Source organism: Parasteatoda tepidariorum, chromosome 2 (assembly GCF_982258835.1).
Source record: "Parasteatoda tepidariorum strain Cologne lab strain chromosome 2, Ptep-v5.0, whole genome shotgun sequence".
Taxonomy (NCBI): Eukaryota; Metazoa; Arthropoda; class Arachnida; order Araneae; family Theridiidae; genus Parasteatoda; species Parasteatoda tepidariorum.
The window spans coordinates 69028495-69044464 of NC_141756.1; the positions used below are offsets into that span (position 1 = coordinate 69028495).

General features: G+C 27.1%; 2 long non-coding RNA genes across 4 annotated transcripts in view; one reads left to right on the forward strand and one right to left on the reverse strand.

Annotated features, from left to right (window-relative positions):
• Positions 1 to 15970, reverse strand: part of LOC147815833 (uncharacterized) — a 376705-nt gene that overhangs the window by 219315 nt on the left and 141420 nt on the right. The gene's annotated exons all lie outside the window — the stretch shown is intronic.
• Positions 6527 to 9956, forward strand: LOC147815836 (uncharacterized). The gene is made up of 2 exons (XR_015431407.1): positions 6527 to 6666; positions 7668 to 9956. It is a non-coding gene; the product is annotated as an uncharacterized LOC147815836 (long non-coding RNA).

Below are 15970 nucleotides of genomic sequence, written 5' to 3' on the forward strand. Positions count from 1 at the left end.
TGATAGTTGTTCGTTACAAAATACAGCATCGGACACAGCTCTTTGCATTTAAGTTAAAATTTTCCAAAAATGGCCCATTTTTAAGGTATCTGAACTGGATGCAAAAGCATGATTTTGGACAAAATTTCAGAAATGGAGTTTATTAATTTTGAATTTATAATCCCTGTAATTTTAGCTTTCTAAAAATACTTTACTTTTGCCTGTACTCCAATTATTTACAAAGTTATAGCAGTTTCTGTGCAGGGTGATAACAGTGAATAGACTAAGGATTACTTTGAATAGACTTTGAATGCGTTTATCTCAAAGTCAGATGTTTTCAGATTTCGCACCACCTTAAGCACTATATCTCATATTGATTTTAGAATAATTATCTAAAATTTTTCATGTGTGTTTATGATAATAGCAGACATGTTTTGAATTACAGACTAGAAGAAAAAATTAACACTTCATTTTTCAGGCATGCTTCTTCGCTAAGACAAGAGCGGAAATTCTTAAAAATTTGCTTTTTTTTAAATACATCGATTCCTAACTCAGTAGTATATGCAGTTGCTTTTTAGATATAGTTCACAACATTTTTGATAGCCTTCTAGATAAAATTCTCAAAGGATTTTTTGTTTCGGGCTATAGAAACTCTTTTACTGCGCTTAGCGCATGTGCAAAAAATTGACCTATTTTCACCTAAAAAGGACCATGTAAAGAAAAATAATAATAATAATAATTTTTTCGCTAGTTTTATAAGTTTTTGCATATTGCAAAACAAATAGAGTAGTTTTTAAAAATTTTATGAAAATATTTAAAAAAAAATTTTGAAACTAGTCGGATACCTTTAACAATAATTTTTTTACTTTATACTTATTTGCAGATATTTAGATCTAAGAGAAACAATAATTCATCATTGAAATTCGTTAATTAGCAAAACCAATTATTGATAAATGTTTGAACAAGAATAAAAAATAAAAAAATTCAAACTATCTTTTTGGGGTTTTATATATTAAAACAAATATAAATCCGATAATCTAACAGATTTTTTCTTAATAACTATAAGACTGTTTTTTATAAATAAAAATACCAAAATATACATTTTTACTTGTAACTAGAGAATCAGAAAAAAAAAATATGTATTTAAAAGAACACCGGATTCCCATCGGTGCCAAAGGGTTAAAAATAAATGCTGTGTATATATTGATAGAATAAATGTTTTAAAACAACGCATACTCTGTTCTCTTTTCTTTAATATTAAAGGACTTATTCAAATCTAAGAAATAAATTAGAAAAAAGGGAGAAAAAAAGAAACCATAAAGGGTTAAAGGCGAAAAAAATTAGACAAATTCGCCACCGTTAGAGAAAGAGTTTTTTTTTTCCGGGCCAATTCGGTAGCCAACGTCATTATAGCGATGAAACGCCATCAATCATCATCAACTGGTGAATTCGCTAGAGAAAAAGTAGCACCGCGTGCGTTTATTTTTGGATAGCGTGCTGAGTGCTGCAATTAATACGCTGAAGAAGCTACTCAGGTACAAGAATAGGGTTATGGGAATGGAATGTGCTGAAATCGTCTTTGCAAATGTTTCCTGTTGTGTAAAACATTTACCTTTGATAGTGTCGTGGGGGTTTTCGTGCTACGAGGTGTTGTTGATGGAAAAGTATAATTAAAACAGATAAACACAAGTATGCCACTGCACTGTATAGGCTGAGAATAAAAAGGGCAGACGATTCTCATTCGGTCGCCAGTTCGAAACCTTTCGAAAATTGATTTTGTATATTTTCAGTAATTTTGCATTAGAGACCAAAAAAAAAAAAAAAAAAAAAAAAAAATCTTTTTTTAATTCTGACATTTTTAAATGTTTTTGGATAGAGTAGGGATAAAAGGAGAAGGTTAAGGATTATTTAAGCAGCGGTTTCGTAGTAAAAACAATTTAGGTCGTGAGAAATGATTCGAAAACGGGAACGTATTTTTTAAAAAAATTATTTAAAATTGCATTTATTGTTTTGATTTTTTTTATTCCGTTGTACTCAGCGAAAATTATACGAAAAGGGCTAATAGAAAGGTTTCTAGGAAGAATTTTTAAAAAAATTTAAAATATTCATTATTTGAAATTTTGATAAATTTAAAATTTTAATGTTTCAACGTAACCAATTGTTTGGTTACCCTGTTTATAATTATTTGTTACCCTATTTGTTTTGTAATTGTTTGTTACCCTACTTGTTTTGTAATTGTTTCGTATCCTGAAATTTATGAAATATATCATATTGAAATATAGGAGGCCTTTCTGAAATCTGAATATTTCTTTTTAGTAAACCTTTAACTGTTTTATTTATTTCATTTGAAGTATAAGCAAACTTTGATTAAAAATGGGATTTATAAAAACAATTAAAAAAAGGAAAGGAAAAATTATTAAAAGGCTCACATAGTGAAATATATCTTAAACGTTTAAAAAAAATCTTAAGAAATTTACAACATGTTGATGAAAATTATAAAATATTTTTGTAAATTAGGAAAATGAATATCTGGTTATATTTTATTGAGTTGTTTTAGTACAATTTATTATAATTTGATAAATATGTTATTTTACTTGTGATTGTAAGGGAATTTGGACTAAAGATGCATTACTGTTACACAGGAAGAAAATAACGAAAATATTTCATTGTTTAGTATGAAAAGAAAATATTTCATTGTTTAGTATGAGATTTCTAACCCAAATCTATGAACCCCTAAAGAGAATTTCTTAAAACTATAGCAATTACAGCTATATGGTTATGTAGAATTAGTAAAGTGTGTTACGTAACCAAATTCTGTATATAAATTTTTGTCATGAATACTTTAAAATATTACCTATCCATTAAATGAATATCATTAAAGAATTTAGTTATTAAAAATTAGATTATAAAAATAAATCATGCATGTAATTGATATCGACCAATTTTAAAAAACCAATTAATATTCGACCGTAAGAACATGTATCATACATATATTTTTGTAGAAGTGAATTCGTATGTTTTTGGAATTCTATACATAACTTTTGTCATCAATACTTTAATATCTTACCTATCTTTTAAATGAATATCATTAAAGAATTTAATTATTAAAAATTAGGTCACAAAAATGAATTAATCCAATTGATATCGACCAATTTTGAAAAATCAGTTAATATTCCACCGTAAGAACATATATCATACATATATTTTTGTAGAAGTATATTCTTACATTTTTGGAATTCTATACATAAATATCTGTCATCGATACTTTAAAATCTTACCTATCTTTTAAATGAAAATCATTAAGCAATTTAGCTATTAAAAATTAGATCACAAAAATGAATTGATCCAATTGATATCGACCAATTTTGAAAAATCAATTAATATTCCACCGTAAGAACATATATCATACATATACTTTTGTAGAAGTATATTCTTACATTTTTGGAATTCTATACATAAATATCTGTCATCGATACTTTAAAATCTTACCTATCTTTTAAATGAATATCATAAAAGAATTTAGTTTTTAAAAATTAGGTCACAAAAATTAATTGATCCATTCAATTGATATCGACCAATTTTGAAAACTCAATAAATATTCCACCGTAAGAACATATATCATACATAGACTTTCGTAGAAGTATATTCTTACATTTTTGGAATTCTATACATAAATATCTGTCATCGATACTTTAAAATCTTGCCTATCTTTCAAATGAATATCATTAAAGAATTTAGTTATTAAAAATTAGGTCACAAAAATGAATTAATCCAATTGATAACGACCAATTTTGAAAAATCAATTAATATTCGACCGTAAGAACAATTTTATACATATATTTTTGTAGATGTGTATTCTTATATTTATGGAATTCTATACATAAATTTTTGTCATCAATACTTTAAAATTTTACCTATCTTTTAAATTAATATCATTAAGGAATTCAGTTATTAAAAATTAGGTCACAGAAATGAATTGATCCATACAATTGATATCGACCAATTTTGAAAAATCAATTAATATTCGACCGTAAGAGCAATTTTATACATATATTTTGGTAGAAGCGTATTCTTATATTTGCGGAATTCTATACATAAATTTTTGTCATCAATACTTTAAAATATTACCTATCTTTTAAATGAATATCATTAAAGAATTTAGTTATTAAAAATTAGGTCGCAAAAATGAATTGATCCATACAATTGATATCGACCAATTTTGAAAAATCAATTAATATTCGATCGTAAGAACAATTTTAATCATATATTTTTTGTAGAAGCGTATTCTTATATTTGCGGAATTCTATACATAAATTTTTGTCATCGATACTTTAAAATTTTACCTATCTTTTAAATTAATATCATTAGGGAATTCAGTTATTAAAAATTAGGACACAAAAAGGAATTATCTAAACGCTTCCTATCGACCGATTTCGAAAAATCAATTAAATTCGACTGTAAGAAACGTTTGTTGATAAATCCATATCAAAAGAAAAGAAAAAAAGCAAACTATTTTCTCTCCATAAGAGCCTACTTTCCCATTCGATCGAAAAATAATTCAGAAAATGACTTCTCCAAGAGAGGCATAAAGAAAGTCTTTGTTTCTTTCCTCTAATTGAATGGAAAATTGGCTTCTCTTTCTGTTTGATGATAGATTTATTCTCCCAAATAGCCAACCATGGAGCCAAACGCCAAATCATAATTGATCCGGTCTTTAACATATTTACTTGACCGTGTCTTTCTTTGGAGCTATTAGCCGAAAAAAGAAGAGCCAATCAATTAAACTGTAAGAACAAGCCGTGGCTCTTTATGCTTCAGATCTTTAGCCATTTTGAACTCAAATTTCTGGAAAAACTGTCATTATCTTTTCTGGAGATGCATGGACCTGGTTTCCGCCAAGTTGGCGTTGGTAGTATCGCGTTCGATCTTCAACTTGCAACAGAACAACTTGCGCGACCCGCATACTAATAATTTATTTCCCAATTAGGGTTGGTAGAAGGAGCGATAAAGCAGTAGCAAGAACACTCTTGATCTATCGTTAATTGAGTTTGGCAAAAAGAAAAGAGAAATTGGAGACGATGGTCTATGTGTGTGTGCGCCAGTTGCTGTTGATTCAAGAGTTCTTATCTTTGTCAGCAAGTAGGGAAAAGTGCAGATAAAGTGCACCACGTCAGCCGTATCAGCGTGAATTTACTCAAATTACATCTTAAATACTGAAGATACAGCATTGCATCGTCTTGGTCTCTTGTGTAAGTCCTTAATTTAAGGCACGAGGCAACAAGCTGAGTTTTCAATTCGCATCGTTTAGAATTAATGATATTTAAGAGTCAAGTTAATGAGGGAGAAAATTATACATTGCTATGAAAAGGTTCTTTCACAGAATTGAAAGTAATTAATTTATTAAGTGAACTCAGTATTAATAAAAATTCGGAGAACGTATTTTTATTATTTTGTACATGAAGTGTTCATGTAAGAGGCCGAATTTACGAGATAAATTCAAGCTGTTGAAAAACATGACAAAAAAAAAACATTGCTACTGCTTTATGAATATGATTATACTTTTGGTTTTTAAAAATACTAAATTTTGCTTCGATCTTCTTAAGCAACTTTTAAAATCTTCGTTCGGAATGCTCCTTAATTCTGATGTTAGTGGTTCTCAATGACCTCGATATTCATCAATATTGTTCCTTTAACAATTTCTTGATTTTCGGAGGCTGTGGAGAGGAATCTGTCACCAACTTTTCGGACTAATTACTTACAGATTGTTTGCTACCAAAATATTTTTGTATATATATTTAAATAATTTTGTATATTATTATTATTATTATTATTTTGTAAATATATTTAAATATTGCCAGAAGATTAATGTTCATTGGAATGGCATCATGAGAATGATGTTTGTAAACATATTAAATGGTACTGGGCAAAATTCGGGGTTTTGCTACTGACTAGACTAGTGGCCAGTTGCAGCATATTTAGCAGTCATCCCTTTTTTAAACACGTGGCGTCTTCTTAGAAAATTAATAATCCTTTTTTTTCCCGAAGCATTTGTCAAAATATGGTAGACATTACATGTTTCAGTTTTAAAACGAAAATAAATAAATAACAAGAGTTAAATAAAGTAATTTTCAGAATATTTTTTAAATATTCATGATTATTTTATGTTTATTTAAAAATAATAATTTAATAATAATAATTTTTCGGAATATTAAATGTTCATAACTATCTTATATTTATTTAAAATAATAATAATAATCTATTAATAATGGTTTTCAGAATACTCATTATATTTAATAATACTCATTATTATTTTATGTTTCTTTAAAAATAATAATAATAATTTTCAGAATATTATTAAATGTTCATAATTACTTTATATTTATTTTCAGAATAAAATAATAATAATTAAATGCGCACGGGTTGCATTTTCGACGAGAAAAGTTGCGATTAGGGGTTGATCGGTAGACAATTTTTTAATCGTCATTTGTTGTTATATTTAGTCGACCTGTGGCAACACCTACTAGAAGGTCAAGGCCTGCTGGCTGAGCGATTTCAACCCCGTGACGTCACGATCAGAAGGTAGCGTCTGTAGGCGGGTAGCTCCTCGGTGAGAACGCCATTCCTGGACGTAAACGTTATTACTATGAATGTTGTCAACATATAAAGTTTGATTAAAGAGATATCGAAGTAAGTAAAAGATGCTATTTTTATTTTACTAAAGTGTTATGTTTGATAACAATATATTTATCTCTAATATGTTGTAAATTAAGTTTGAATTCAGATTGAAACTACGTATTTAATTTAACTTTAATTGTTGTTATGTTGTGACTCGTTATTTGAGTCTCTAATGTATTTATACGTGTTACCTGATCTAATTGCATTTGAATTATGAAATAACTTAATTTAGTATTCAAATATAAAATTACAAAAGCATTCGATTGTGTTTTTTATTCATACTTCATGAGCTAAAGCATCTTAAATGAAACTAAGCGATTGAAATGGACTTAGAAATTGTTAGTACAATATTTATTGTGCTTCTGCTCAAGATTTTAAATAGCCCTAGAATTGTGATATATCTTAATTTATAAATTATACATTGCAGTATGTTTGAATTATAGATTTATAGAATGCATATTAAAATATATTAATTTTAGTAATTGGTAGTAATTAAATTTAAACACATTTTAGTAAAAAGTACCAGATATGATTAGCTTATGAATATTGATAGAATTTACATTTGTTGATATTTAGCTACTAAATCTAATATGCCTGAGAAGAATTTTAATATAGAAGAATTTCTAAATGTACCAATATTTGGGGATAAAAATATTAGTTTTTAATACTATATCAAGGTTTGGTGTCATTGTTTACTAATAGTTCTTGCGTGCTGTTAAAATACTTTTAGAAGAAGTATTTGGAATCAAGAAAATTTTAGTAAATAAATTATTTCATTGAACGCTTATTTTAGAGATTGTTAACTATATGCAGCAGAACTTCATTTATGTTAACCAAAACTTAAGAAAATTTATTTAAGAATCGGATAACTAAGAAAAAATTTTTTACATATTTTTTGGGAAGAAAAACAATTTTTTTTTGATTTTCATTATTCCAATGACAAATTAAGGTAGATGTTGATAAATTAATATTTTAGTTTCAGCCATGAGTCTTAATGTCTGTTTATTTTTCAGGCATCAAGCATGGTTTTAAGTTTGTTGCTTTATCTTGTGCCCAGGGAACTATGATGATAATCTTAAAAAGTCAGTATCTTGGTTTCTACAAGACACACAGCTGCAGCTATTGTTATGTGATTCATTTATGCAAAAAATATTTATAATTTGTTTTTAACTAAGAATATTTGCTTAAATTTCTAAAGATTTATTGTAATGTTTAAATTAACAAGGATTATCACTTTTGCTTTCCAAAAGTAGATTGTTTTTCATCACCCCTTATAAAAATAAATATATAATTATTATTGTTTATTGTAAAATGATTAATTACGTCAAGACTTTTAAAAATAAATATTTAATTATTATCATAAATTGTAAAATAAATAATAGGAAGGTCATAGGAATTAAAAGCTTCAATTTAATCTAAAATGTTTAAAAAATTTAAAACTGCATTGTAAATAATAGTCTTTTTTTTCATGAACTTCTTGTTTACTTTTAAAACTTAACTTAGTTTTAATTATTGGGTGATGTAAGGCAACTACTTGCATTATTTACATTATATTTTGTGGTACATCTCATAAGAAAACTACAATTTTGTTTTCGCTAGTATATATTTCTTATCATCCTCTAAATATAGTTCAAAGTTCCATAAGTACGAGATATTTGTGTTTTTTTTTTTTCGAAAAGGAAAATTTAGTTGACAATTTATTTAACTCCAGATTTAATTTAAAGTATAGAATGGTATTTAAAAAGTAAGTGGAATATTTTAGATTATGTATAGAAATTTCTGCATTTCATTCAATATTTTATTTAATTTACTATCCTTTTTCATTTTCTTCCTTCGAATAAACAACAAGTTTTTAAAATATGTTGTTACCAGAGCAAAAGTGTCGGGTAATTTGAATGGTTCATATATGATAAAGTATTTAATAACTACTATACAATCATTAGTAATTTACTGTTATATTTTTACATGTATATTAACAGTTTTATCAACTATCAGCATTTTCAAAAAAGATAGTTTCATTAACATGGACGGTAAAATACAGTATGTAATCAAATATTTTGAATTATCCATGAAATTTTTTTAGCCAATTTTTGTTTGCCTTCTGGGGTTATGTTTTAAAATAAAATGTAGGGCTATACATTTGCCTGCTGTACAATCATTAGTAATTTATTGTTTTACTTTTACAGTATATTAACAGTTTTATCAACTGTCAGCATTTTCGTAAAAGATTGTTTCATTAACATACACGGTAAAATACAGTATGTAAGCAGATATTTTGAATTATCCATGAATTTTTTTTACCAAATTTTTGTTTGCTTTCTGGGGTTATATTTTAAAATAAAATGCTTGGAAATTCGGTCATTTAAAAATATATGACATTTGCCATATATTTTCTTCAGAAGTAGATACTGGTGATAATCTTGAAATTGCAAGTAATGATATAATTTAATAAGTAAAAATTTCATTCATTATTTATATTGGTGTACTTTTTATGCTCCTGTTATTTTATTAAGGGAAGAGATTAATAGATAATGGTCAGTATATAAATTTGATGTATTATGGTAGAGTTTTCTAGATATTTTGCTGTCTTGTATGTCGAGATGGTATACTGGGAATTTTAGTCAGAAAAAATTTTCAGTCTTGACCTTTTTCCCAATTTGCACCCATGACTATAATGAAATTATATTGATAAAGTAAAATGTTAGGATATTTGGTCATTTAAAAATATATGACAATTACAGTATGTTTTCTTCAGAAGTGTGGTAATCTTGAAATCGCAAGTAATGATATAATTTAATAAGTAAAAATTGCTTTCTTTATTTATACTGGTGTACTTTTTATGTTTCTGTTATTTTATTAAAGGAAGAGGTTGACAAATATTTTTTGTTCAGTATTTAAATTGGATATATTATGGTAAAGCTTTCTAGATATTTTGCATATGTCTTGTATGTCGAGGTGGTAAGTTGGAAATTTTATTCAGAAAAAAATTTCAATCTTGGCTTTTTTCCTCAACTTGCAAGCATGATTATAATGAAATTATATTAATAAAATAAAAAATTTTCAAGGTTCCAAATTTTTGTTTGCCATATGGCGTTATGTTTTAAAATAAAATGTTTGGAAATTTGGTCATTTAAAAATATATGACAATTACAATGTTTTCTTCAGAAGTATAGTAATCTTGAAATTGCAAGTAATGATATAATAATTGATATATGTTTGAAAATAAAATTTTTAAAAATTTTATTTGCTTTTGTATACATATTTTCTCTTCACTGATTTAAATAAAGATTTTGTTCTATATATATGTTTGTGTCATTATTTTAAAGCATACTTATACTTTATGATAAAATTAATCTTCATATACTTAATTACCTCATTCATAATGTTCTAGTCTTAGTCTATATCATCAAAGTAATGATTCAGCTTATTTAATAACTCACATAAAATCATTTTTAACACATGTATGTAAAACAGAAGAACATAGAAAGAAATTAGACCGACAGATGCTAATTTGTCAATTTACTGCAGTAAGTAAAAAAATTTCAGAATAATTATATAAATTGGCTATAAATATTTCAAAGGTTTATAAAGGATAAACATTTGCTTTTATTTTCTTAAGTGTTCTTTTCAATAACATTTTGTTTCCATCAATGAATGTTAAGTAATAATTTTCAATTCTTAGGAAAATATTTTTATTTTTAATCAATTGATATTTATTTAATATGATTGATTACTCTTAAAATAGTTTAAAATAGAAATTTATTCGTAAAAAAAGGTTTGGATTAAATCTTATGAAAGTAATCCAAAAAAATTTTTAAAAACTAATCTAAGATTTATTACTGAGTTAATTTATTTATTTTTGATCATGATTTTTTCCGTCTTTTGGCTCATTTTAAATTTATTATTTTAAGGCAAGGATTATATATACACAATTATTTAGATCATAAAAAATTTTGATTCCTATTTTTAACTTATAAAAATGAAAGAAAAAACAATAAATCGAATAAAACTAATAAGGAATCGACTATCCTCATATCTTCACAACCTCCTCTGATCACTTTGAAGGTAGAAAACAGCAACGCTCTTTTCTGCCTTCTGATCGTGACGTCACAAACAAGCTCCCAGGCCTTCTACTCTAGGTGGTTGTGCCTGTGGCCAGTAGCGACTGGTAATTTAGAACAGTATTAAATGTGTATAAAAATTCACTTAATATTTTCAAAGATTATTATAGAAAATTCCAGAAAATTAATACTTGGGCCTTGAATATATATATATATATATATATATATATATATATATATATATATATATATATATATATATATATATATATATATATATATAATTATATATATATTTTTAAATCTCTTAGCATGAGAAGAATAAAATCAAAATTTTAAAATAGTTTTAACATGCTTGTATTCGATTCATTGTTCCAGTTGGCACGTGTAACCTTCACCAAACTCAAAACTTAGTTTAATAATCATGTTACCTTAAATAGTGGTGTATCATAAAAAAAAATAAAAAAAATCAGAGCAGCGTATAACTTCTGTCTCATAAAGAGCTAATACATTACATTTCAATATATTCCAGAAATACGAAAGCGATAATTAAAATTTTGCACCTCTGAATTTATATTCACTTTTCAACAAATATGTAAATGAAACTATATTATGAAAGGAAGTTTTAAAAAAAAAATTTAAAATGCTTCGTCAGAAATAAAATTTGAAGTCAAATGAAACTTAAAGGCATAAAAATTTTCTTCTGCATTTCATTTTAACTAGGGAAATGAAATACATAAAATAAAAAATGGACTGAAACTTTCAGTAATTTAAACTTATATATGAAAGTAAGAAATTTAAATCCTAAAGTAATGATGTGTCTCAAAAGTAAAAGTTGGAATATTAATGTTTTACTTTATTTTTAAAATAAATAAATAAATCAATATTGAAGGGCATATATACCAAAGAAAATATTATGGTTCAAACTACCAGAATAGGGTAAAATTTACCGTCTTTCTAGCACTATGGGAATACCTAAAAGCTCGGTAGTTGTTACCGAAGCGCTTCTGTAATGTTTTTGGTGAAAATAACAATTAAACATGCTTTAGTGATAAAATTTGGCAAATGTGGTAGCATTTGATAATTTTCTCATGATACCTTCGAACATACCTTAAGAAATATTTATTCGGCTAAATTTACTGTTCACGAAATCTTGTTTTTACCGAGAGAATATCTAGAGTGATTGAAGAAAGATGGACAAGGAGAGCACTTTTCTTAAAATGTAAATAAATAAAAACAATAAGGAATCTGCCAGAATGATAGATATACAAAGAGAAACCGAAAAACAGTCGTATTAAGGTATTTTTGAAGGCTCTTAATGTTTGCAGCTTGCTAATCCTTCTCAAAACGGTACTTTTGAGTATAGTGCGCCTACATACAGCAATCAGCAAATACTTTATTGTCAATAAGCATGTAAAATCAGTCCACGTTTCTCCTCAACTTAATTTTCAAGAAAAAATTAGAACATTCAATTACACTGCTATTCGTATCTCACCTAATTTGATTAAAGTTCGATTAGTATTTAATAAAAGGATTGCTGCTTACTTTTTTGCAATATCGGATCTTTTTGGGTGGTCCGTTACTTTCTCTTATATAGACTTTTTTCTGTTTGTAAAACTTTACTTTTTCTATCCAAATGTTACTGCCTTACCAATTTGCTAAATAGAAGTCGTGATTAATCTCACTTCAATTTTACATTTCATTTCGATTATCCCTGTGAAAAACTTTGGGAGATTTTATAACAGCAAGAAATTATCCCCGCTAAATTATATCTGATCGAATATGTATTGTATCATATGTTAATAAGTTTATGAATGTATTAAAAAAAACGATATTTATTATATAATTTTATAGTAGAGAAACTCTTTAAAAAAAACCCAGCAAGAAATGTAATATTTCATGCTTATGTCGAGCTTTGGATAAAACCTGTTCGATATCTTCATAACCAGACCATCAACCAATCGTCACGTAAAGCGTGGAAATAACCTGCTTCAACAGCTGACGACACCATTAATTCTGTTGCCTTTTAAGCAAATAACAGTCTTACAGTCAAAAGACCGAGCAAATAAGAAGATACAGTTTAATCCCCGCGTCACACATATTCAGCAATGGATTGAGCACGCAAAAGATCCAGCCATCACCCCTATCAAGGTAGGCCTTACACTGCAAAATCCGAAACGGATTATTTCTGAAACGGACGAATCAATCGCTGTCCAATCTGTTGTGAGCACTTTACCTTCCAGAATAAGGGGGGATATAAAATAGAGGGGTTACCTTTCCTATCATCAGACCACCCTTAGTGATAATATCACAGAATGTTACGTGAGTTCTGTGGATTTTGAAGGGTTTCTGGGAGCCCCTGCTATCTGATGGCCAGGTTTCCCAAACATGGGAAATCTGATGGGGGCATGGGGGTGTCACTGAATTGTCTGGGGAGTTATAGAATGTCTCAATCAGCACTGTAATCTCTTCCGCCCCCCTTCGTCTTTTGACACATTGGTATTGAAGAATAGAACGTGTATGACTGCTGCAGCTGAAGAGGACAGGCTCTAATCTCGGAGTATGTCGCCATTAAATGTGGGGGAGAAGTTCACATTTGCTCAAGATTAGTCCCATGGATATATGTGGAGTGGATGTTTAATTTCCGGGAATGCTCATGGGAATTATAAAGAGGAATTTACAAGGTGTTGTTTTCCTGGGATTGTCCATTCGATATGCAATTCTGCAGAGGGTTATGGAAAGTGATTCAGTCTTCGATGGGACATAATTTCAACTTCATCGATTCTTTTAATGTGATTCATTGTCGCGTAATACCACTTCAGCGTACGTTTACGAAAATTATCTTTTATGTTGGTTACTGTTTATATTGTCGGAAACAGGAAATAGGATGAATATGATTATGTCTATTATTATTAAAATTTTAATTATTCTATACTTGCGTAAAATTACTATTATATTATTAAAAATATAATACTCCACTTTAATTGTTTATTCTAATGTAATAAATTATACGATATTTTAATGTGGTTCATTATCGCGTAATACCACTTTAGCGTACGTTTACGAAAATTTTCTTTTATGTTGGTTACTGTTTATTTAGTTGGAACCAGGAAATGGGATGTATATGATTATGTCTAGTATTATTAAAATTTTAATTATTATATAATTGCTTAAAACTACTATTATGTTATGTAAAATATAATACTACACATAAATTGTTTATTATAATGTTGTTTATTATAATATTTTCTCGAAATTGAAATTAAGTTCTAGATCTCGGATGTGAAATATCTCAAAGCAGAAAATATTTCATTTAATAATATAATTCAGTTAATAGCTATCCTTCGAACATTTCATGGAACATTTTATTCTATGATTTTGTTATTTAATTAACTTATTTAACAAACTGGACTAATTAAAAAATTAATGCTTAATTTTAATTGACTTCTGAAGTTCTGAATTTTTAATTAAATCAGAGTTTAAAAAATAATGTAATTAAAATTGCTGTGTTTATCAATATTGAAATTTGTTTAAAATTTTGAATCAAATTATGTTAAAATGTACTCGCACTCAAGATGCCGGTACTTATTACTGTAAAATCCATTTTTACCAGGAGGTGTTGCGGAACAAAAAATTTGATATACCGTAATTTTTACTGTAATAATTATAGTAAAATCACTGGATCACTTGAATCAAATAGATAGCATGTTCTGCAAAAATTAAGGGTATAATATTTAACGGTAAAAATGGGTTGTACGGATGATACACCAACACTTTATACCGTAATTTGATCCGTAATTTTTTACAGTGTATGCTAGATTTATTTTTAGTATTCTTTACGTCATCTCCGGACATAATCGTGAAAATCTGAAGATTTTGCAGATAATTATAAAATTCGTTTGCCCAAAGAAAATAAAACACATACTATTAATTTTAATGAATATAAAACAAAAAGTTTTTTGCACAATGCTTGCAAATGTTTAACTCTGTTCTTTGCAAGTCAAAATAAAAAGAATTATTAAGAAAATAACAATTTAAATGGGTGATTTTCTTATTAAAATTAATTCACTTTTTTCTCAGCTGAGATTATCAAGACAAAAAATGTGCATGACAAACGTCATTATAACTATTCATCTACATCATTAAAATAAAGAAACAAATAAAAATTTTAAAAAATTGCTGATTATATAGTCAACGAACTTAGCAATTAATTACCTGCACTATAAATTTGCTGTGTTTTAAGCTATTAAAACTTTTTCCTTTGCAAACTACCATGAAAAAAAGTACGTTGATTATTAGGCAAACTAGTTTCAAAACAAAAGTTAAGGTGATCGCTACTGAGAATATATAACAAATCATAAATGTGAAAAAAAACAAGAGCATAAGGCTTAAGAATTTTCCCTCTGAGCATTTGCAAACATCTATTTATTATTTAAAACAACAAAAACTCCTCTGGAATGATTTGTTTTTCCCTAAAACCATTGTCAAATAAATTTGTTCCGGGTAAAGCGGTTGCCCAGAATTTATAATCGTCTGTTTCTGCGAAAGTAATTTATTTTAAGACTTAAACTTTGAAAACAGTTCTCCATTACTTTATTAATGACCAGAAGTAATTAGCAATATGTGTGGCATGATTCCATGCAAATTAAGCCCTTCGAGCAGAAAGTATTTCTTATTAACGTGACTCATGTTTTGTAAATAAATTTATTTCAATTTTATTTGATTATTTGCTGCGGCCGCATAATTTTGCGCAATGTTTTGCGTTATTTGTTGGGGTAAAAGAAAGAACAAAATTTGCAATTCCAGTTACATTTATCAAATGAATTGCTAATTAAAAGATAGCCAAAAGTCTATCTGAAATAATTTTTTTTTAATCGCTTGGATGGAAAATAATGTAATTTTCTCATCAGCAATTTAATGTAAACAATGTGCAAAGTTTTTAACTAAAATGTCACATGTTTTAGGTGATTACTGCCAATGAAATGAATATTTAAGGTGCTTTTTGTTTATCAAAATAGCACATAAACGTAGAAAAATGTATAGAAAAGTGCATAATTTTTAAAAATTGATAGAATAAAAACTTTTTTAAAGCAGCTTAAATGTTTCATATTAAATTGAATTAATATCTATACTAACTTATTATTTCTTTTTAAATTTATATCTTTATTTGCTTTATTTGAAAAAAATTATTACAATAATTAACAATAAAGCGGGTCTTTTTCCCTTAAGATTAATATTTACTCTTGTATAGCAAC